Raw genomic sequence first — 22,167 nt, 5'->3', positions numbered from 1 at the left:
GCAGGTGTCTCATTGGCGGGCACTCCGTGATGTGTGAAGGGAGCAGAAGCCTTTCTGAGGACAGGGGCTCTGAGCCCAGTGGGGTTGAGTCAGATGCCTGCGGCCCCACCTGGCCACGAGTCATGTGGCCAGGAGTGGAGCCCCGGTCTGCTGGCTGTGGGCCGCTGGCCGCTCTCCACCTGTGTTCACCGTCTGTGGGGACGGATGAGGAAAGGCCAGCTTTGTGGCCCCTCGTCTCCTCCGCTTGCGTCCTAGTCCCTTTTCTTCATGTGTGATGGCCTCTCTTTGCAGAAGAGGAAATAAAAACTCAGAGGGGCTGTTTAACTGCTGGGGGTTGCACAGCTTGTCGGTGCTTTGGGATCTCTTTAAAACCTGCTGCTTGCTTGGCTGGTTCTTGGTGAATCCTGCGTTCTGCCCTGGCTCGTTCCTACCTCTCTCACCACCACCCTGTCCACGTATTTGGAAGACTTCATGGGGGACCTCTGCACGCCAGGCCCCAGGGACGCCTGGTGGACCAGTTGGGGCTCCTACCCTCAGGAGCCCCCAGACCTTGGCAGCCTCAGACAAGCCAGCAGGGGGGCCCTCTCAGGGGTATGTGCTAGAGGGGGTCCCTGCTCTGGCTATAAGAGGATCATAAGGGCGTCCTGGAGGAGGTGGTTGGAGACACGTAGAGGGAATTTCGGCCCAGGGAACACCCTGTCCAAGCCTAGAGGCCAGAGAGCTGGCGTGTTCCTGGAAGTGACCTGGTTCCCAAGGCTGGGGGAGGAGAGTGGGCAGGCCCAGACAGCACGAGCAAGAGGAGGGCAGGGGGTGGGGTGGTGGCCGCTGTGGCCGTGGTCGGCCCGGGTACCACAGGAAACCTTCCTGCTTCCAGAATTGGAGCGGCTCCTGGGCGCTCAGCTGGTGCGGTCTGGGTCTGGGAGGTGGGGTGGGGCGGGGCGGGGCGGGGGGGAGGGTTCTCCTCGTGGGCCTTGGCCCTTTCTGGAACTCTGGGTCATGCTGGGGGGAGCTGGCCCTGGACAGCTGGCAGAGGCCGCCCCCCCCCCTCCCCCCCCCCCGCGGGCCCCGGCCCAGAGTAAACCCCGGTTCACGTCTGGGTCAGCCCAGGCAGGGACCATTCGGATGGGCTGGCGTTCGAGTTTGCCGAGCGGCCTCTCCTCCTGACGGCCGAGGACCACGGGCCGGGGGAGGCGAGTGGGCGGGGGTCCGGGCAGGGAGCTCCCAGGGCTTCTTCCAACTCACCTGGGGGCGGGGTTGGAGGGGCTCCTGGGTGGGTGGAGTTTTGGGGAAAATCAAATCTGTGTTGGTGTGGAAGGGCTTTAGGTCGGGGGTTTGTGCCAGGGGCCGGCTGACAGGGGGATGCTGAGATTCTATACAGCACTTCCCCCCCCCCCCCCCAAAACCCCACACCAACCACCCTGTGACTCTAAAGCGAAAAGCAGCCACCGCGTCCCCCCCACCGCCAAGGTTAGTGCCGCGGGCGTCTTGCTTGGGGTCGGCCTCTTTCTCGAGCGCAGACAGATCGTGGCATATCCCGGCGTTTACATTTGAAACAAAAACGGAGTCCAGATTTTTGCTTTCTGTCGAAGTTGGGAGGTTCCATAGAAGCGGCCTGCCCTCTTTTGGGGGAGGAAGGAGACCTGGCCTTTTGGTAGGACTCATGGACAGTGGAGGACAGGACCAGGGTGCTCCTGGAGAGGACCCAGGACCCTGGGGGTCCCGTGCTGGTCGCTGCCCTCCCGCTTCCCCGAGGGCCTCGCCCGGGGTTGGGGTTTCCAGGGGCTACCGGACCCCCAGCAGGGTGTGCCTGTGGGGCGTGTGCGTGTGCTCATGCCTGTCTAGGCCTCACTGCCCTGCCTCAGTCGTCTCCACCCACCCGTGAGGGCACAGGCTCCCGCCGGCACCCCTCACGTCGGCGCCCCTGCTGCCCGCTCTGCTGTGTCTCCTAACACGGCTGTCTCCTGCCCCCCCCCCACCCCCGCCCCTTTGCCCGGGCAGCCTTGATCTCATAGTGTGGCCCCTACTGACCAGCTGTGTGCCTTGGGTAGGTTGAACTTTGTGTGACGGAGCCTCGCTCTCTGTGTCTGTAAAAAGATGGTGATATCAGCCCGTAGAGCGTTCGAAAGACCTCAATGAGGTGCACGTTCCAAAGCGTCCAGTGCGGGGTCCTGCGCATCAGGGATAGTCCGGGGACTCTGGCACCCCTCCGGCTGGCATTTACAGGAGCCGTTGGGGCACCTGGCAGGCGCATTTTTGCCATCTGAGGGCACAGGGGCTTGCGGGAAGGACCTGGCCAGCATCCTGCACCTGAGGCCAACGAGCCGTCTGGGCTCTGAGGGGCGGTAGGTTTCACGTTGTCTGTGGGGTTCAAGAGAGGCCGGAAGCCGCAGTGAGGGCCAAGGGCCCTGGAGTTTCTGGGCCTGTGGAGGGCTGGAGTGGCTGCGGGCCGCCCTCACTTCGCCGTGGCTGGCCGGGCGGGTGGGCTGGCCTGAGTTCACCTCCAGGCCGAGCGTGGTCTGTGCGTCCTGGGCCCACACCCTCCCTTCCTCCCCGGCGCACTCTCGGCTGCTGTCCCTGACTGGGGCCGGCGGGTCCTGCTGGGGGCCCTGAGACCCCCGGCCTGGAGGCGAGCCTAGTGAGGGGCCGGCACCGGAGAGCAGGGGCCCCGGCCAGTCTTGGTTAGCGTCTGGGACCTGGCGGGGGCGGAACCCTAGGCTTGTTGCTTCTGAGCTGTGGGACCGGGGGGCCCTTCCTCTGTTCCCGGGATATCAGGCCACCGACGGGCTGGGCCGGTACCCCCCGGTCACCCTGTGCCGTCCCCTAGCGCAGGGGCGGTGGCCCGAGTTCCTGATCACCTGACCAAGGGGCTCGCTCCGGGGCAGGGTCCCCGTTGTGCAGCCCCCGTGGGCAGCCGGCCCCTTGCTTCGGGGCCGAACGTGCTCACCATGAACACTGCACATCCATCCCACTTGTGTGCGGCTCTGGGGACCTCTCGGCCTGGGGACCCCACACGGCCCCCACCAACCCCATCACCTCTGTCCTGGCAGCTGTCGCCCTGTGTCTCTGTCTCTTCTTGGACCTCACGTCAAGGGCCTCTTGAGGTGTCTGTCCTTACTGAAGCCCTTGCCTGTGCGGTGTGGTGTGTGAGTGTCCTTGGTGCTGGAGGCAGGACTGTGCCTGGTGAGGCCCGCCCTGTGCCGGCCTGGTGGCCCCGGGGTCTGGGCACCGCCGCCTTCTCTGCCATGGCCGCGGGCTCCACGCTGGGTGTCTGTAGTGGGGGGGGGGGGGGGGTTGCGGGGGAGCCTGCCCCCAGTGTCGTCACCGTGGGTCGAAGCAGAGTCTTGCGTGGCCTGGTCCACATGTGCCGTCTCCCCCTGGTTGGATCTTGCCCTGTTCTCCCGGAGATCTAGAGTTTTTGTTCACGGCTTCTGCTCTCTCCTTTCTGCTCCCGTGTGTGTGTGTGTGTGTGTGTGTGTGTGTGTGTGTGTGTTCATTGGTCGCAGCCTCACTGGGGAGGCGATGGGGCACTGAGCAAGGCCCCAGGGGGCCTGGGGAAATGCAGGGGTGGCAGGGCCGGTGTGGGGCTGCCGATGGCATGGCCTGGCCGACTGCCTTTGGGGATTAGGGGCGCCCTCAGCAGGAAGCTGCGATCCCGGCAGGGCCAGGGCAGGGAGAGAGTGCGGGCGAGGGCCTGAGCTCCCGGGGGTGCCTGGCCACCGCGAGTGTGATGGTTATGCACAGGGCCCTGCACCGGGACCCTGGCCCCACACCTTCCTCTGCTTTAATGCCACCCCCCCACCCCCACCCCAGGCGGGTTGCACCCTCCTGTCTCAAGGTGGAGCGGAAGTGATAGTCTGCCCTGGGGGGACCGTGGCCTGGAGAGAACTGAGGATACTTGCTGGTTTGTTTGCTTGCAGCCGGACTCTGGGGCGCGTTGTTCCCTGTCCCCTGGTGCTGTCCGCTGGGAGGGCGGTAGATGCCAGCCAGACCGTGGCAGTGCCCCGGGTCAGGTGGAGGTGGCGGTCCCCCCCACCTCCCCATCCAGCGCCAGCTCAGGGCCGAGGTTCACCAGCCAGGGAGAGGGGGGCCCCTGACCCCCAGGTGGTGCACTGCCCTGCGGCTCTCCTCAGAGTCAGGGTTTGCTGAGGGAGGCTTGTTCTCTGCACGCCGAGGGCTCCGGATCCCAGAGGTGCCCTGGCCTGACCGTGCGTCCGTCTGTCTCCAGCCGTCACCGGAGGTCCTGCACGCAGGCGGCCGTCCTGGCCCCTGGCCACGTGCTGCCTGTGTGAGTCCCTCAAGCTGAGCGGAGGGTGGGAGCAGGGCTGCCCTTGGCTGTGACTTTGTTTTGTTTCCTCGAGTCAGATTGTCCTACTCCATCCTGTGCCCGGAAGAGAGGCCCGCTTCTGTCCTTGGGCGGGGCTGTGAGCCCCTCTCCTTCCCTCCCCGGGGGGTGTGGGTGGGGCAGGGCCTGCTGCCAGGGCTCACCACCCGGTCAGTGGCTCTCCTGCGGGCGCAGCTCCTGGGGCCTGGGGCCAGGCTCCTGGCCCCCTCCTGTCTCACCGGCCCAGGGGGGCCGTAGGTGTGCAGTAGGACCGGATGCCTGGCTGATCCCTGTCCTGTTTGTCCTTGGCCGTATTCTTTCCCATACCTTCTCCTTTTTTTCTCCTTCAGTCCCTGGCCCCGTTCACCCGCACTAAGTGAGGCCCCTTAGATCTTCCTCCAAGGTCTCTGCCCACTTCCCGTGGGCTCCCCAAGGGTGAAGTCGGGGCCATCTCAGGACACCTTTGTGACCCATGCACGGGAGACCTGGGTGGCCGGCACTCTGTGCTCCTGGAGGCATCCCGGGACGGGGACTCCCTTGTTCTCTGGCCATCTGTAGGGACGGCCTGGGGGGCCTGTGGTCAGGAGGGGCCGCAGTGGCCCCCCACCTTTGGGGTGGTGAGTCAGGGTGATGGGCATTGCTGTCGGTGGCCCTTGTGTGTCAGAGGCCAGCTCTGGCCCTTTGAGCCAAGATGTGGCTGCCCGCTTGGGGGTGTTCCCATGTGCCCCTGACTGCTGGCCGGGCTTTGCTCTCCTGTCTCTTGCCCCTTCTAAGCTTCCCTCGTTCCCAGGAGGTGACGGGGACACCCCTGATGGACAGCTGAGACCTTGGCCTGGCCTGAGCGGAAGCTCCATGTGGGGGTGGGGCCTGTAGATCTGCTTGGCCCCCTAGATTGAAGCCTGGCCTCCTGTGGGGGGAGGCAGTGGCCCCTGTGCCTGGACTTGGAGGGTCTGGGACCCTCCCTGCTCGGTCGGCCTGCTGGCCTCTGGGTCGGGTGAGTCAAGGAGGCGGTGGCCCCATCTGAGTTCTAGGCCCTTTCGTGGAGGCCCTTGGGCCTTCGGGCTTTCGGGATCGGGCCTCCAGCCCTGTAGGGGCTGCGTTTCCTGAGCCACTTGCCCGAACACGACCTTCCCGCGTCCCTCCTGGGAGCCCCTCTGTGACACGGTGCTTGGCTGGCCCCACAGCGTTGGGGACACCCAGTTCCCGGGCCCTCCTGCCATCTGCCAGCATCGAGTCTGGACAGGTGTGTGTGCAGAGGGCGGCCGCCTGCGTTGGGGGCCAGGCGGCGTTCCAGCCCCGTGAGTCACGCTGATCCTAGGAGCGGGGGTGGCAGGGGCCAGGCTGTGGGGTAACGTGCTGAGACGTGCCGCTGACCTGGCACGGGGGAGTAGGGGGAGCGGGTGTGTGGGGGCCTGCGCGTGGCCTCCCTCTCAGAGACCCCGCCTCCCACCAGGCTGTGCGGTGGGAGGTGGGGGGCTCTCTTGTGGGCCAGGGAGGCTGGGCGGTTGGTTGTGAGAAGTTGGTGCCTCCCGGGTCGGTGCCGCCCAAGGAGCAGAGGCTGCTTTGCGCCCACCTTACGATTAGGCAGCAAGCCCATGGGGCAGGGAGGAGGGAAGGCAGGAAGGCAGAAAACATGGAGTCTGGCCCCTGGGTCGGGTGGGTCAGCATCCTTGGTTGTGCAGGGGGCAGGTATGGCAGTGCGGTGGGCCTGAAGGGTGGGCTCCTGGGCCTGTGCCCCACGGCTACCAGCCCTGTGCTGCCCCACTCCTGTTCCTGGGCCGGGCAGGGATAAAACTGGCCAGGTAGCCTCACCTTCTGCCAATCCCTTGCACCTGGTTCTGGGGGCCAGGGGCCAGAAGAGGCCCTCTGCAGGGCTCAGGGCCACCAGTCCTGGGATCGGGGGCCTTGGAGCGGCAGGTCCCAAGGTAGACGGTAGCCACAGCTTGTGCCGAAGGCCCTCTTTGCTGCAGAGACAGCAGAGCCCCTGAAGGGCGGGCCGGAAGGCTCATGCTCCCCCACTGTGGGGAGAGGTACAGACCGGTAAGGGCCTGAGCCTGGCAGAACCTCTTGCCGGCTCTGTGACCTGGGCACAGCTTTTCAGGAAAGAGCCCCAGACCTTCGGAGGGCCATCCGGGTACCTCTGTGAAGGGCAGACGTAGGCCGGGCTGGTTGAGGGAGGTCCTGGAGGGGAGGGGGCAGCTGGAGCAGATCTGAGGCTCAGAGGTTTTCGAGAGGTAGATGGCTGGGAGTGGTGACCAGAGGGCCGAGCTTGGGCTAGGGGCGGGGGTGGGAGATGACCAGCCTGGGCTGTTGGGCTCAGACCTAAGCCGGCGACCACAGGGTAGGAGTTGGTGCTCTGAGAGGGTTTTGGGGCTGAGGCTCTGTCCCAGCCATTTACTCTGTCTGGCAGGGGCAGGGGGGCTTCCTGGAGGAGGTGTTCCTGGCAGGAAGACCCACAGTGAATGATTGTGCCTGCTCAGAGGGCCAGGGCTGGGGCTAGGAGGGGCCCATGGGCATACTGACTGGAGAGGGCTGGGGGGCTAGGCCCCCGTGGCCCCTCTGAGAGAGGGAGGTGGGCTGGCCCTGGTGCGGGTGATGGACGGGAGACCCCTGGGTGAATTTGAGGTTTCCAAGCTGATGGTCAGCGGTCTTCAACAGCCCTGGTCAGGGCTTTGAGGGGTGGCTCCCTGCCTTGAGGGGGTCCTCTGTGGGGGCTGTTTGGGCACAGCTGTCCCGGACCCTCCCCGGGCAAGTCCTCACCCCCCCGGCCCCGGGGGAATGGGGGAGGCCAGCTGGCCTGTGCGGCAGCCCCCGCCCCTGGCAGCACGGGAGCGAGTGGTTGCGGTGGGGTTGGCACCTCCTGCCCAGCCCTCGCCCTTCTCGCCGCTCCCTCACGGCCGCTGCGTGTGCAGAGGAAGGAAGCTGAGGTCCGGTTTGCTGTTCATGGGGCACCCGGGCCGGGAGGGCGTGGGGGCCGGGGCGGGCGGCGGGGGCTGCAGGGGCCCGGGGCCTGGTGCTGGGGCCTGGTGCTGGGGCGGATCTGGCCCGCTGGTGGGAGGGGGAGGCTGGGCCGCGGGCCTGAGTGGGCAGAAGGCCTCTGGGCCGCCATCTTGGACGTGGCCGCACTGGCCGGGCGGACCGGAGGCAGGGGACTGGCTGAGAAGGGGCCCTGCGCCCGGGAGGAACAGTGGGTCTGCGGCCTGGAGGGGCGCTGGGGGGATGGGAGGAGCCTTTCAGGTCCCGCCAACCCCCTCTGGTTACAGACAGGGAAGCTGAGGCCGGCAGGGGGTGTCCCCATGGTTCCGGGGTGGGGTGGGGTAGGGGAGCTCTGATCTGGGGTGTCTCCTGGTTTCTGTGCTGCGAATGCTTCCGCGGCCGACCTCAAGCCACGGACGATGTCTCACGTCGTGAAACGCCTACCGGGAGGAGATGCGCACCCACTGGGCGGCACCCCCACCCCCACCCCTGCCGCTTTTCTGTCCGCCCCCCAGACTCCCGGTTCTGCTTAGCACCTACCACATTCCTGGCATTTGCCGACTGTTTGAGTGCCTTTGGATGGGCCCACTCAAGGCGGGGTCTGGTGGGGGAGAGCCCCGGGGGCTGTGCTGGTAGGACTCTGGGGCCACGTGACCCACATGGATGTTGCTCGTGTGCGTATGTTGGGAGGGGGTGGGTGGCGGCTGGCCTCCCCAGGTGTCCGCACACGGGCGGGCCACGGTGGGGACTGGTGACCAGGGGGCTGGTCTCACAGGGACTGCCCTGCCCTGGGAGCGTAGGCCTGCTGGTCAGGCCACAGGCAGCTGAGGACGATCTGGGGCACGCAGTGGACCACCAGCCACAGCTCGGCTGCCATGTTGCCTCTCCTGGGCTGGGCTTGTGGTGCTGGTTCCAGGCAGGGCCTCGCTGCACCTGTCCATCGGGTGATCTTACGCAGGTGTGGTCCCGGGCCCTGAACCAGGCGGACGGGCGCTGGGGGGTGCGACCAGGAGTGAATGAGGGATCGCGGCCAACCTGGAGGGCGGACAGCAGCAGCCTGGGTCTTGTGTGTGGCCAGAGTCTTGCTAAAGTCAGGCTGCTGCAGAGGTGGCTTGTGTCACTGTCATGAAAACGACACGTGCGTCGCAAACCAAACGCAAACCGAAAAGAAGTGCAGGAAGTGACGTGCCATTTCCCGCCGTGGGTGTGGGAGTCCCAGGCCCCTCCAGTCTGCAGTGCGACTTCTGGGGCCTTCCCCCCGGATCCTGGAACCCCAGATTGGGCAGATACTCATGGGGGCTTGAGCGTGACGTGGGTCCCTGGTGACGTGACAGGATCGGCTTGGAGGATGTGACAGGCCGTGGGGACGCGAGCGCCGGGGGGGAGCCTGCCTTGGGGGTGGGCCAGGCGTCGGGAGTCCGGTGGGCGCCCCGTGGGCAGGGGCCTGCCCCAGTCCCACGGCCGGCTGGCTTTCCGGCGGAGGGTGGTGCAAGCAGGTGGACAGGTGTGGGGTGCGCTGGCGTGGTCTGGGGGCCGCCTGGGCCCCTGCCATCTGGGCAGGGCAGCCCCGCGTGGATAGACCTGGTTGGGCCTCAGGCTCCTCGCCTGGCGGGGGGCCTGTGGGGCCGAAGTCTGCGTGCTGTGGTCCCCCTGCCCCCACTCCCAACGCCGGCCCCGAGCCGTGGGCTGATGGGCCCCGGGACGCATTCTGTGGCCTGAAAGAGGGGCCGGGGGCCGTGAAGCCTTCCCGAAGACCCTCTCCCCTCAGAGGCTGAGTCCCTGTGGCCCCCGGAGGCGGGGTCCACCCAGACCGGCTCAGGCCCTGCTTCCCTGGCTGTGGGGCTCCTCGTTGCTCCCCCACGCCCCCCTCCGCCCCCTGCCCTGGCTGGGACTCAGTCTCGCAAGAGGAAGACTCCCAGGGCTCAGTGCCCAGTGACTCCTGCTGGGGTGCAGGAGGACGGCATCGCAGGTCGGTCAGGAGGGGCACGGTCCGTCAGGACGAAGGAGCCCCCCCCGGGCGGCTGGCACCACGTGGGCAAGCGCGCCCCATCCTCACGGCGTGCAGCCGGGGAAGGGGGCTTGGCCGGGTCAGCCGGCAGCTGGCCGGCAGGGGAGCCGGTGGGGCTCTGGTCCGCCTGCGTCGGGGCCTTGCCCCGTCCGCCGGCCCCGGGCCCTGCCGGGCAGTTTGCCCATCTGCCTCACCATCTGCAGGCTCAGATTGAGGAAACGAGGCTGGGGTCCGTGTCCTCTTCCAAGAAGTGCCGGTTTCGGCCGATGGGAGCTGCCTGTGGTCACAGGTGTCTGGGTGAGGGTGGTGGGCCGGGCGGGCCCTGGGAAAGGGGAACTCGCCCGCTGGGCCAGCGTGAGCGCCACTGGCTCCTGAGGCTCGCAGCTGCCTTGCAGAGACGCCGGTCCTCCCGGGCCTCCTTCCCCACCCGAGCTCCCGCCGCTCGTGTGCCGCCACACTGCACCGCCAGAGGCCGTGGGACCCCGAGCCAGCGGGCCGGGGGCTGATGGGGCCGCCCCCGTGGTGGGACCTGTCGCCCACGCTCGCCATGAGGCTGCACCTCCTGGCCTCTCTTTCGGGAGGGGGCCTGGCCTGGCGGGCAGGGGACCGCAGGTGGCCGGCAGGTGAGGGCCGGGCCGGGCGGGCGGGCCTGGGGGCAACCCGGCCTGGGAGGGTGCCGGTGTCTTGCCTGCGGGGTGTGGGGCTCAGCTCGTGGGACGTCTGCCTGGGGGCCCAGGTGAGGGCATCTTGCTCCCTCCCGATTCTGACCAGCATCCCTGGCTGCCTCTCTCAGCTCCTCGTCCTTCACACGCGCAAACCGAGGAGACTCGTCTGAGGTCCCGTGGGCACGGCCGTGACTGGGGTCCTCTGGTCTGCAGACCCGATGGCCTCGGGCTCGGACTCCTGGTTTCTGGCCTGCCCCCAATATGTGCGCGCTGGGCTCCGGGGAGGGCGGCCAGCTCTGGGGAGGGCGCCTCGGGGTCTGGCTCACTCCCCTTTTGCACATGAGATGGGGACCGTGGGACGGGTCTAACCGGGGGCGGGGGTGGGGTGGGGCGTGTGGATTCCCGGCGGCCTGAGTGCGGGGTACGTGGGGAGGAGGCCCGTGGGGGTGGCTGGTAGCCCTTCTCTGCTGAGGAGTGAGAGGCTGGAGCCCCAGCCGCTCCCAGTCGAGCCCCTCGTGGTGACGGGGGTGCACCTCTGGCCCTCCCGGCTCGCTCCGTGTGTCTCTTCGGCTGTGAGGATGCCTGCGTCTTGATCCCTCACCTGTGCCAGGATCTGTATAGGCTGCCGACTTACCTTCCTAGATGTCCCTGGGAGGACGCCGTCTTCTGTGCCCAGGCTCAAGGGAAACTGAGGCTGGGGTGTGCGGTGACTTGTCCAGGGCCACATAGGGGCTCGCGAGGGGCTCAAACAGACCTGGGCGGCTGGGGCTGGAGCTCGGACCACCTTGCCCCTGCAGCCCTTTTCTTAAGTTTATTTACTCAGAGAGTGTGTGGGGGAGGGGCAGAGAGAGGGAGGGTGAGAGAGGATCCCAAGCCGGCTCCACACTGTCAGCACAGAGCCCGACGGGGGGCTCGAACTCACGAACTGTGAGATCGTGACCTGAGCCCAAGTCGGGAGTCGGACGCTCAGCTGACTGAGCCGCCCAAGCGCCCTTCTCCTCCAGCCCTTTTATTAAAGTCCTTTGGCGGTTTGTGGGCTTTTAGCCCATAACGTCTCAGGCTCCTGCTTGCGTCTCTGTGTCCAGAGCCGTGGCCTGGCCCGTGGTGTGCCGTGTGGACAGTGCCGGGCGCCGGGCAAGACTGTCTCTGGGAACCATGGGTTTTGGGCCTGGCACCCAAGTTGGAACATTGCCGCTGGGCAATGTGGGACAGGCGAGCCCGTCCCACTCGGCTGGGTGGCTCTCAGCTGGAAAGCGGTAGGCGGGTGTGAGATGTGCGAGCGGGGCGTTGTGGGTGCAGCCCACGTGTGCGTGGCAAGGGGTCATCGTGGGCATTTGGTGACTGGGCCAGGCTTTCTAAGTGTCCCGCGGGGCCCGCTGGCCGTCTCCCCTGCGGACGGCTCGGGGACATCGCTCCGGCCACGTGCAGGTGAGCACGGGGTCTGCCTGGAGCGGGTGCCTGGCTGCTGGGCGTTTGTCGGATGTTTAGATTTATCCCATCGTCCCCCACCTCCCACCTCTCGCTGCCACGGTTAGTGCTTTCTGATCGTTTATTCTCTGGGGAATGGCGTGTTCGCCTGGTGTGCGATGTTGCGTCCCCAGGCTCTGAGCAAGGACTTCTTCCGTGAGTCGAGTGCGTGGGTTTTGGGCCCTGGAGTCCGTCAGTGGGGGCTGTTGCGGGTGCTTGAGGCTTTTTTTGCTCGTCTCTGGGGTGTTTCTGCACCCGGGTCTGGGGTCTTCCGACGTCTGGGTGGGAGATCTCTGACGGAGCCAGCTTGACACAGCCGGGCGCCCGCGGGGCCAGGTGGTAGGGATTCCCCGGGCATCCGGCGAGCTGTGTGTCTGCTGGAAGGATCCAGACCCTTTTCCCACTTGGCAGGGGCTGCTGCTGCACGGACTGTGTGTGGGTTTCGGGGAGTGGGGTGGGTTCCACGTCTGAGAAGGCGTGTTTCTGGGCCCTCGCCGCTTCTCTCTCATGCTGACAGGGCGTCCGCTGTCCCTGGCTGGGGTGAGAGCTGGGTGCAGCAGTCTGCCGGCTGGCTTCCTCCCAGCCCTCTGAGCCCGGCCTCACTGAGCTCCAGCGCCCCGGGGCGGGGCCCGGGTCACCTGGGCCCCTCAGCCCTGCCGCGGGGAGCACACTCGGTCACCTGACTCGTCTTGTGGCGGCTGGCCGGCCCCCAGCCCTGTTACCCTCTCCCCCCACCCCGAGGCATTCAAAAATGCGTGTTGTTGGTAGTTCGCAGAAGCTGTTTTCAGATATTCCCAAGGACAGTACCAAACGGTGGAAACATACTTTCCCCAGGTTCCCTCCCCCACATTGACTCTGGCCTTGGCCACCCCCTGGGGGTTGCTCGTGACACCCAGGGAAGTGGACGTTGGTGAGCCCGAGGGGGCCAGGAAGGGGCACGGGGGCAGCGAGTGTGCGGGTGGAGGCCCCGGCCCCGCGGGGCGAGCAGGCAGGAGCGCTGGGCCGCCACGGGGCTTCCCCGGGGCTCCAGGATGGGCCGGGGCTTTGGGATTTGGGGGCTGTATAATGGGGAGCCATGGTAGGTTCTAGCAGTGATGGTGGACCATGACCATCCTGCCAGGTGATCAGCGGCGGGGGTGGCCATGGGGACACCGTGCCGAGGTGGCTGCGGCCGGGTCTCTGTACCAGGGGGACTGGTGGGCGTTTGCCGGGGGCAGTGCTGTGCAGATGGAGGTCGTGATCATCCAGAGCCCAGGAGGAAGCCCTCCTGGGCCGTCTGTCAGTCTCTTTATCCCCGCTTCTGCCTGGGGACCCTGTGGGCTAGACGCTCCCGTGGGTGCTCCCTGTAGCCCTGTCCTGGGTGCTTGGGAACAGATGCCGCCTGTCCCTCTCCATGGCCTCACCCCCCCCCCCCCCCTTCCCCAGGTACGTCAGGAGTCAGTGTCCTGGGGGCGTGGTTGGATCGTGAGGACAGGGCAGAGGTTCTGGGGTCAGCCGGGCCTGGCCCTGTGCTCGCACGGCCACCTCGGGGCCTCTGTCTCCCCGCTCCCTGCTCTTGCTGGGGGCCCAGAGGAGAAAGTAATGGGCGGAGCCTGGCACACAGCGGGTCCCCAGCAGATCTCAGCTTGGGAGTCCAGCCCAGCCCAGCCCGTCGGCCTCGCAGGCCCCGAGGGGCTCACAGGTCAGCCTGTGCTGGTCCCAGAGCGGCTCCTGCACGGAAGCTTCTTGCCCAGAGCAGAGAAGAGCTGGCAGGGTTTTCAGCAGGGGTGGGGCGGGGGTGGCGTGCCAGGGTGACCTTTGAAGAGGCTGCCCTGGCCTTGTAGGGCCCGGTGGGTGGGGAGCGGGGGTTGGGCTGCTGTGCTGTCCAGGTGAGCACCCACAGAGGCCCTCGCCTGCGGAGGGAGGTGCCCCGGCTCTAGCTGAGATGGGGAAGCCCCTGCTCCAGCAGGCAGACGACAGGTTCTCGGTCTGTGTCACTGGTGAGGCCCTGTCTCCGGTCTGCAGGGCCCCGCCAGGCGGGCCCCCGCACGCGACTGACACCGGCCGGGAGCCGCTGGCTGAGTCGGTGCGGCGTGGGTGAGCCTCTGCCGAGGGGAGCGTGGCCAGGGCTCACAGAACGTGGCAGTGGGGGTCATGGGAAGGAAGCCCTCCGGGAACTCCTTGGGAGCTGAGCAGACGCCCTCTTCCCCGGGGACCCCTGGCCTGGCCCCGCCCCACCCACCGTGCGGCCCCGGGCTCTGAGCATTCGTGCCCACGGCCGTGAAACGGTGGTGCTCCCGGGCAGAGGGGGGACGTGGGAGTGTCTCCAGGTGCGACCAGCCCACCCCAGGCCCAGAGGAGTTTCACCCGGAGCATCCCCTCTCCCTGGCCCTTCCGGAAAGCTCTGACCTGCCCGGCCACCTGCCTGGAGGCCCCCACACTCCACCACAGGCGGGTGGGGTGTGGGCAGGCTCAGCCCTGGTGTCTGCAGATGTGTTCCAGGGCCCGACGGGGATGCACGTGAGGGTGAGAACAAACAGCTGTCGGGGGCAGGACGCACAGGCGTGTTCCCCGACGGAGCAGGGCCTCTGCGCCAGCCAGGGCAACGTGGCTCAAAATGAAACAAGAATCATTTCTTTTCCTGTTGAGAAGAAACTGGTTCAACCAGCCCGCAGACTCGGGGCCCTCTCTCCCCCGCAAGCGCTCCTGCCGCAGGCGGGGTTTCACCAGGAATCCCCCCTTCCCGCCCACCGTCCTCCACAGTCTGGGCAGCGCCCCACAGGTGCTGGGGACAGTGGAAGGGACAGCCTGGAGGGGAGGCCGTGGCGCTCAGGAGCCCTCGCCTGGCCTCGGAGAGGTGAGCGCGCTTCCCGCTCCCTGCGCTCCGTCCCCACAGTGGGCGTCGCTGCTGGGCGCCAGGTTCTGTGCCTGCGGCTCGGTGCCCGGTCGCCCCGCTGGCCGTGGGGGGGGGGGGTCTTCGTGAGGGTGAAGGGTCCTGGCCGGGGGCTCTGGCTCTGGCTCGGGAGGAGCCTCTCCCCCCTAGCCCTCCCCCTGCCCGCTGGACGAGAGCTCCCGTGATCAGACGGGGTGTGTGGGGCCGGTGTGCTGTCGAGTCCTGCTTAGACTCGCCCTCTGCGATACGGGGGTGTCTTCGGGGAGACTGCACAGCGCTCTGCGGGGCCACGGGGCAGGCTCGCGTGCGTGGGGATCTCTGATTTGCAGCGGCTGGGGTGCTGACTGCAGGCTCATCCGGGCAGGCTGCCGGTTCCTCTGCATTCCTCTTGTCCCCCCCGTTTCTGTCCCTGCGCCTCCTCCCCCGGCATTCCAGCAGGTCTGGGGGCGTCCACGGCTGCTGCTTCTTGGCCCGTCTGGCAGGCCGTCCAGCAGGCAGCGTGTGTTAGACTGCCAAGCGGGGCCGTGGCCTGGATGTCTGGCCGCAGCGTGGGGAGGTCTGCCTGCTGTGCCCGGGGACGCGGGCCCGGCCAGCCTGCTGGGGGTCTCTGGCCACAGGGCTGGAAACCAGCTCTGTGGACTGTCCGGGGCTCCTTGGCATCTTCCTGGGAGCATTGCACTGATGATTGGGGCCCTCTCCTGGCTCCCCCTGCAGTGCTGGCCGGGGTTGCTGGGCTGGTGGGTAGCCCCATCGGCGAGGCCACCCGCAGCCTTGTTGCCCCTCGACTGTCTGTCTCTGGGGTGGAGGGATGTGGGCACCTCTTGGTGAGATCAGATGCCTTGGAGCCCCTCAAGATTTGGGGGCCCTAGGTGGTGGCTGTGTGGCTTGCACTCGGGGGCCGGGCATCTTTGAGGTTTCTGCCTGTTGGATGGATGGATGGATGGATGCAGGAACGGCACCGGGGACAGGAGGCTGCCCGAGCCCTCGGATGGGACTTCCGTCCCACAGCCACTGACCTGACGCCGCTGGTCCTGACCCCTGCCCCTCCGAGTCCCTAGGCCTCTGCAGACCACCTGTCTGCTGGTGCTCAGCACCCCCCTGCCCATCGCCCGTGGTCACGTGGCTTCTGGAAACACCGGCCCTGCCCTGGGTCCTGGGAGGCTCTGGAGTCACGGGGAAGAGGGAAGGGAAGGTGGGGAGTTGGGGTTTCCTGAGCCGCGTTTGGGGCTGTCTGTGCGACAGGTCCTGGTACCTGCTACCTTGAAGCTGTGAGCGGCCCGTGGGGTCTTCTCCCTGCCGCACCCGGGCACACAGGGCACACAAGGGTGGCCGGGCGAGGACGGGGCTGGGCCAGACAGGCAGGGCTCCGGCGGGAGCGCGGCCCCGCCGTGCTCCTGGCGTCGTGTGTCCCTAAGCTGCGAAGACTTCGGGGTGTGTGCCGCTCCGGGACTCACCGCCCTCTCTGCTCCGTGGTGGTCCGAGCGGTGCCTCCCTAGGTTGGGTGTGCAGCTCGTCCTCAGGTACCCCAGGTAGTGCTCGCCGTGGGCCTCCATCAGAGCACTGCCAGCCTGGGGGGGTGATGACACCCCCTGCTGCCAGAATGAGGGGAAGGGGTGCAGGTGCATTTGGTTGACTCTGTGGCTGGGCCTGGTGTGGCGCCGGCGGGCAGCCTCCGGCAAAGACCCCCGCGGGAGTGCCCCGGGGCACTGGTGCCGTCCTCAGCTCTTTTTCCAGCACCTCCCGGGCCCAGGCACTGGCTGGCTGCTCACGGGGAGCCCCTCCTGGCCACCCCCTGCCGCCTGGCCGTGCTGCTCACTTCCTCCACGGTGGCTGGACTCCAGCCACACCTGCCGCCCCCGGGCCCAGCTGCGATACCCCTTCCGTACGAGGTGGCTGGGCGAGGGCGGCCACGCCACTCTTCTTCCCCTGCCCCTCACCAGCCCTGGCCTGCTCGGTATGGCCAGCAGAACCCCGACACCCCATCCCTTTCGCTGCTTGCGGCAAAACCCACTTAGCGTCAGTCTCTCTGGGCTTTAGGCTTTCATGCGTGCCGTGGGGCAGGGCAGGGGTTTGCTTAGGTGGTGAGGTTGATGGTGATGACGGTGATGGTGGTGATGGTGATGGTGATGATATAGACGTATCTGTCATCGAGTGCTCAGTGGATATCAGCACAGACGTTGTGTTACCCTGGGCTTTGTTACGGAGAGTGGTTTCCCCTGTTAGACCCTTTGGGCCTTTCTGGGGTCTTTGTCCATGAGGGGCATTGCAAGGAGTGTTCCATCTACCCTGGGAGTTTGAAGTTGGTCAGGGCTGAGGGCTTTAGGTTGGTGTCTCCTCATTGGGACCCAGAAGTCCAAGCGCCTGTGTTACTGTTTCTTGTTCTCACACCCTGGGACGCCGGGGAGTTCCTCGGGAGAGCGGCCTGGCTGGGGCCCTACAGATCGGGGTTGCAGTCCTACTCTTGGCCTTTGTATCTGTTTCCCCTGGGGGTCCAGACGTGTGAGCAGCCATGCTTTGTATCGTACAGCCTCCTGCGAGGGGCTTTGATTCGCAGCCCCTCGCTTTTCCGTGCGTCCCACACTCCTGCTCTTAGCCCCTGATCACATCCTGGGGGCCAGGGTATGAGTTCAAGGAAGGAGAGCCCAGCTGCGTGGCTGCTTCTGGGGTGGGGAAAGGAGCCGAGCCCCTGGTTTGCCTGATGTGGGTGGGGGTCGGGGGCCTTAAAGACAGGTTTGGCGTTTCTGAGTTCTTGAGGCCTCGTGCTCAGCTGGGCCCCAGGGCCCTGACCTGGCCCAGCCCACCCGGCGTCACTCTGAGGTGAGGACACCTGAGGCTCTCAGGGGAGCCCCTGACTCTTTCCGAGTCTCGGGCAGAGCCTCTGCCTATTAGGTCCGTGGTGGCTGCTCATTCTGGGGCCAACACAAGGCCTTGGGGCCGGCAGGGTCATGATGTCCGTCCCTTGGCCTTCGGTGTCCACCCTGCCTGCCCCCTCTCCACCCCTCCCCTCCCGGGCCCCCAGGCATCCCTGTCTGTTGCAGACGGCGGGGTGGGGCCGTGCCAGGAAATAGGACTTTAGAGAGGCCAGCTGGTGGTCTCCATGGGACCCATGGGGGGTGAAGTCCCTGTTGGGTGCCCAGGGGCCGTTTCCTGTGGGCACGTGGGGGCAGGGTGAAGGAATGTACGTCTTGGCTTGCTGTCCCCGTCCTCTCCCTCCCTCTCTTCTCTGGGGTCTGGGTGGGTCTGGGCCACCCCGGACCCTGTGTAGAGCTGGGCAGGTCCACGTTCTGGCCCCCTTGGGTCCGTGTGCTCGCTGAGCCCGGCAGGGTGAGGCCCCCGAAGCTTCCTGCCTGGCACATTCGCCACCCTGCTCGAGGCCCCCGGGCTTGGGGCAGGACAGAGACCCTCGTGCTCGAGGCCCCCGGGCTTGGGGCAGGACAGAGGCAGGCTGGGGTTTCTCCTCACCTCTGTAAAGGCCCAGCTCACCTGTGTCCTCCTTAGCAGGGGCTGAGACTTGGGGCTGGGACCACCGGTTTGGGAGAGGGCAGAGTGACCCCAGAGGAGCTGAAATTTCAGCCTGAGCCACCTGAGCCGTAAGCTGACACTGGGCCAGGAGGTCGTGGGTGGGCCATGCTCCCCGAGGGCTGGAGGTAACAGGCCCCTGGGTCCCAGCCCACCCTCTGCAGGGTGGGAAGCAGGCACGGACGGGGCACAGGGGCCACCACAGTAGCTGCTGCCTTGGGTGCGCTCTGTTGGCAGAAGGGGAAACAGGCCAGGGGCCCTGGGTCCCGGCAGCGGTCGGCTCTCCCTGCGGCTGGAGCCTCCGCATGTCAGGGGCCATCTGCCCAGCCGGCCCCAGCTCCTGAAGGCCCCTCGCCCCGTGGGGCCAGCGGGAGCTTCTCACCTCCCCCTCCTTGTGTTCCAGCCACTCGCAGCTTCCCCCAAACCCAGACGCGCCGCGGTCCTCACCACGTCCCCACCAGGCCGCCACTTCTCCCTCCCCTGGCGGCCTCGGGGAAGCAGTCCTTCCGGAAGGTGGGGGCTGTAGGTGGGTGTCTTGGGACGCTCCTGAGGGCCTGCCAGCTCCTCGATGTGGGGTTTCGGTTCCGGGGGGGGGGGTCCCCGGGCAGGGGCGCAGCGTTGCAGGGGTGGGGGGAGCTTGTGCTCAGAACTGTTCTTGTTCTTACAACGTTCTTCCCCTACGTTTGTGCCCCTCTTCCTCCTGGGCACCTTCGCTCCCGCCCCCACGCCGGCCTTCCTGCCCCTCCCCGAAGTGGGACCCCTCCCCGGGCTCCCTCACTTGGACCTCCTGTCCCTCCCTCCCCACTCTGTGCTTCCTGCGTGGCCCGCCCGGCGTCCTCCTCCTTCCCACTGAACACGCGGCCCCAGCCCGTGGCCTGCTTGGACCCTGCCCCGATCGGTCCTGCCAAGAAGGGCCTTGGAGGAGCCCCAGCTCCCCTTTCTAAGAGTCAGGGGTTCCCTGGCTGTCTGGGGGAGGTGGAGCCCCCGGGGCACGCCCCCACCCCACCGCGGTGAGGCTGGCATTTCCTGCCTCCTCCCCGCCTCCCTCCTGCCATGCAGCCACCGGAAAGGAGGCGGTGGGGCTTCCCCGGCTTCCTGCCGTGGGGTCCCAAGGGTGGGGGGGGGGTCCTGGCGGGACCCCATGCGGCTGTGGAATTTTGGAGAGCGGAGATGTCTCTTCCCTCTCTCCAAGGGACCTCAGGCCACCTGTTCCTGAGTGGTGGCAGTGGTTTCCGCTTGTAAGCAGCCGTGACTGAGAGCCCACCGCCCGAAGAAGCGGCCCGTGCCGTTGTCGGTCCCCAGGAGACCGTTCTCGGCTTCAAACTTTATCAAGCGTAGCTCTTAACCCCCAGGCTCTGGGGCTCAGGGAGGTTCTGGGCGCCTGCTCTGGGGCTGAGAGCCCAGGGCTCCCCACCTCTGCCCGTGGCTCTGAGGCTGCCTTCCAGGTATTTGTGTGTGAGATGCAGTTTTGTGGCCTCAAGTATGTTTTGTGCTAAAGGAGAGATCGTCCACCACCTCTTCCGTGCAGCCTTCCTGGACTGAATCTGGCAGCCCGTCCAGGTCTCTTTGCCTGTGCGGGGGCTGCTGGGCCTCCCGTCCGTTTGGACAGAGGCCTGTCTCGTGGAGGTCCCTATGAGCTCCCGAGCCCCACTGATGCCTCATCGTCCCAAAGAGGGCATGGCGGCGGGGAGCGGTGGAAGGGGTGTGAGGTGCGGGGGTGCTGAGGGTGTGAGGCTCGGCGTTTGGGCGCCGCCCCTCCCCACACGCCCCTCTGCGCCCCCCTGGGCAGGGAGGGCCGGGTGTCAGCTGGCTCCCCCGTGTCTGAGCTTGATGTCCTGCAGCCCCGCCCCCCCCACCCCCAGCCCCACTGAGCGAGGATCAGATAAGTGTGTGGCGATCAGCCAGTGACAAGGCCCCAGCAGGTCCAAAGTATGATTTTTAAAGAATAAGGCCTTATCGCCGCCTCTGCTTATCAGCGGGTAGGGACGGATGGCAGCGGTGGGGCCTGCACCCACGTGGAGGGGGGTGGGCAGGGCCTCTGCGAGCCGAGGATGTTTGGGCATTTTCTTGCCTTTTCTTTCTAATGTTCCCCTTCCTGGCCAGAGTGTCTCTCTCCAGAAGACTCCAGAAAACACACCCAGCCCATTGTCACCCAGGCTCCGGGAAAGTGTCTTCTGTGGATGTTCTGTGTAAACAGGAAGCACCCAGAGTGGGGGCCTGGGAGCAGCAGGGGTCCTGAGGAGGCGGGCTGGGGTGGGGGTGGGGGCCTGGGACCCAGCAGCCCCAGGGGCTCACAGCAGGGTGGAGTGATTTCTGGACACTGAACACACAGCCTCGGGCCGGGTGGGCAGGGTGCCTGCTGCAGAGGCTCGAGGGGGGTGCTCCTTCCCCCGTGGGCTCCCCTCCTCCTGGTTCGCAGACTCGGGCTGGGTGCGGGCAATGCCTTGGGGGGCTGGGGAGCTTTGGGGTGCAGGCTGGCAGCTGGCAGTCAAACAGGCCTCCTCCCTCCCGGCCTCCCTCCCTGCCGCCCTCCCCCCTTCCGGCCAAGCTTTCTCCTGCCTCTCCCTCCCTCTCCTGGGGGGGAGCAGCAAGCAAACAAACAACCAGCAGCCCGGGGGGGGGGGGGGGCACCGGCCCCTGCAGCTGTGAGCCTTGGTGGCAGCCGAGGCCCCTCCCGGTGGCTGTGGCTACGGCTGCACCCGGCCCCTTATGGAGGGAGGACAGCCGCAGAGAAACCCTGCGGGCCCTGCTCTGATCAGGGCCCAAGGGCCCCCAGGAGTACCTGGCAGGGGGGGTGGAATCTAGGAGTGGCTTCTCTTGCTCGGCCCTGGAATCATGGTCTCCTTCCCACTTGTGGGAAGGAAGGTGGGCGGCTCCCCCAGGGACGCCGTCCTGAGGCCGGGAGCCCCAGACGCCCCTGGCTGCGTTGCCTCTCTCTCTGTGCTGCCCTGGGAGGCGTCCGCCAAGCCTGTTTTGCAGGGTCCATCTTGCTCCCCTTTTCCTTCCACCCAGAAGTCGGACAGGTGCTTCTCTACACCGCGTGGAGGGGACAGCCTCGGTCCAGGCCGTGGCTACCTCCTGTGGAGCAGGCGTGCGGAGGGGGAAGCCGAGCCTCCGACTGCAGGCTGGAGAGGCAGGCCACAGTGCTCGCCTGGTGCAGGGGCAGCTGCGGGTTTCTGGGCTCCTGTCTTTGGGCGGGTCCGCCGCCTTCTCTGTGCCTCAATATCCTCGGCTGTCACGAGTGGGTAGGCAGGGACGTGGGAGCTCCGTGAGATCCAAGATCTGCAGCCGGGCCTGCGTCTGCTGTGCTCGACCGCCTGGCCTCTCCCGGCCTGTCCTCTCTCGTCAGCCCTGCCCCCCCACCGCAGACCTCCCGCGGGAGTTCCCGGGTGCGGACCTGGGGCCCTTAAGGACTAGTAGGGCCGATCTGCAGTACCCATCCTTGCCAGCAGGTGCTGCTACCATCCGGCTCTGGAATTCTTCAGTTTGGGTTTTCAAGTTCAGCAAAGCCGTTGATCCCCACTTTTGTGAACGGCTGGGATTTCAGACGGATCGGACGAAGCTGCCCACTAGTGGAGTTGGACGGCGAGCAGCGGCAGGCGGGCTCGTCCAGCCCCGACTCCACTGTGGGACTCTGGTTCCACGGAGCGGGAAGTGCCCAGCGGGCAGGGGGCTGCGCAATGGGGGCAGGTATAGGCTCGCAGAGGAGGGCGTCTGGCAGAGTGGCAGAGCCTGCTGTGTTCCTGCCGGAGCCACCCACCGCGCCCTTCGGGCTGATTCCCTCCTCCCCCCAGCGTCTCCAGGGACAAGTTCATAAATCCCTGCATGAGGGTCTCGGCTGGAGTCACGAGTGCCAGGCTCCGACTCTGCCGGTTGGCAGCTTTGTCCTGAAGTGTGACGGTGCATACCCCCCCCCCCCCCCCGAGACCGTTTGCACAGGGAACATTCAGGACACGGCCACTGCAAGGTTGGCGGAGGCGGGTTTTCCACGGGGCCGTCGAGGGGTGCAGCCCCCTGACCTGGGGTGCATGTGGACAGAGGCCACGCCATCGTGTCTGTGGTCCCCCTCGACCTGGCGGAAGCACCTGTGGTCACCGCGGGCTGGAGCGAGAAGGGCTGAGGGAACATTTTGCCCACGGGAAGGCTGAGGCCCAGAGGGGCCCCCGCTTGCCCGGGGGGAGGTGGAGTCCACGGGCCTCCTGATGGAATGCTGGAGTGTTCGCCCTGTGGGCAGCACATTCGCCACCTGAGAGCCCCCCTCCGGGGAGGTTTCTTCCTGCTGAGCCCCCAGGCTGGGGTGGGGAGGCCTAATTAGCGCTTGCCGGGCTTTGAAATCCCG

The 22,167-nt window shown here is 66.9% G+C and overlaps 1 protein-coding gene across 5 annotated transcripts in view; it reads left to right on the top strand.

Annotated features, from left to right (window-relative positions):
- RXRA (retinoid X receptor alpha) overlaps positions 1-22,167 on the top strand; it is a 94,502-nt gene that overhangs the window by 44,948 nt on the left and 27,387 nt on the right. The gene's annotated exons all lie outside the window — the stretch shown is intronic.

The sequence above is a fragment of the Panthera leo genome, chromosome D4 (genome assembly GCF_018350215.1).
Source record: "Panthera leo isolate Ple1 chromosome D4, P.leo_Ple1_pat1.1, whole genome shotgun sequence".
In the NCBI taxonomy this organism is placed as follows: Eukaryota; Metazoa; Chordata; class Mammalia; order Carnivora; family Felidae; genus Panthera; species Panthera leo.
The sequence above is the reverse complement of the archived record's forward strand: the minus strand, read 5'-3'. Positions and strand labels throughout refer to the sequence as shown.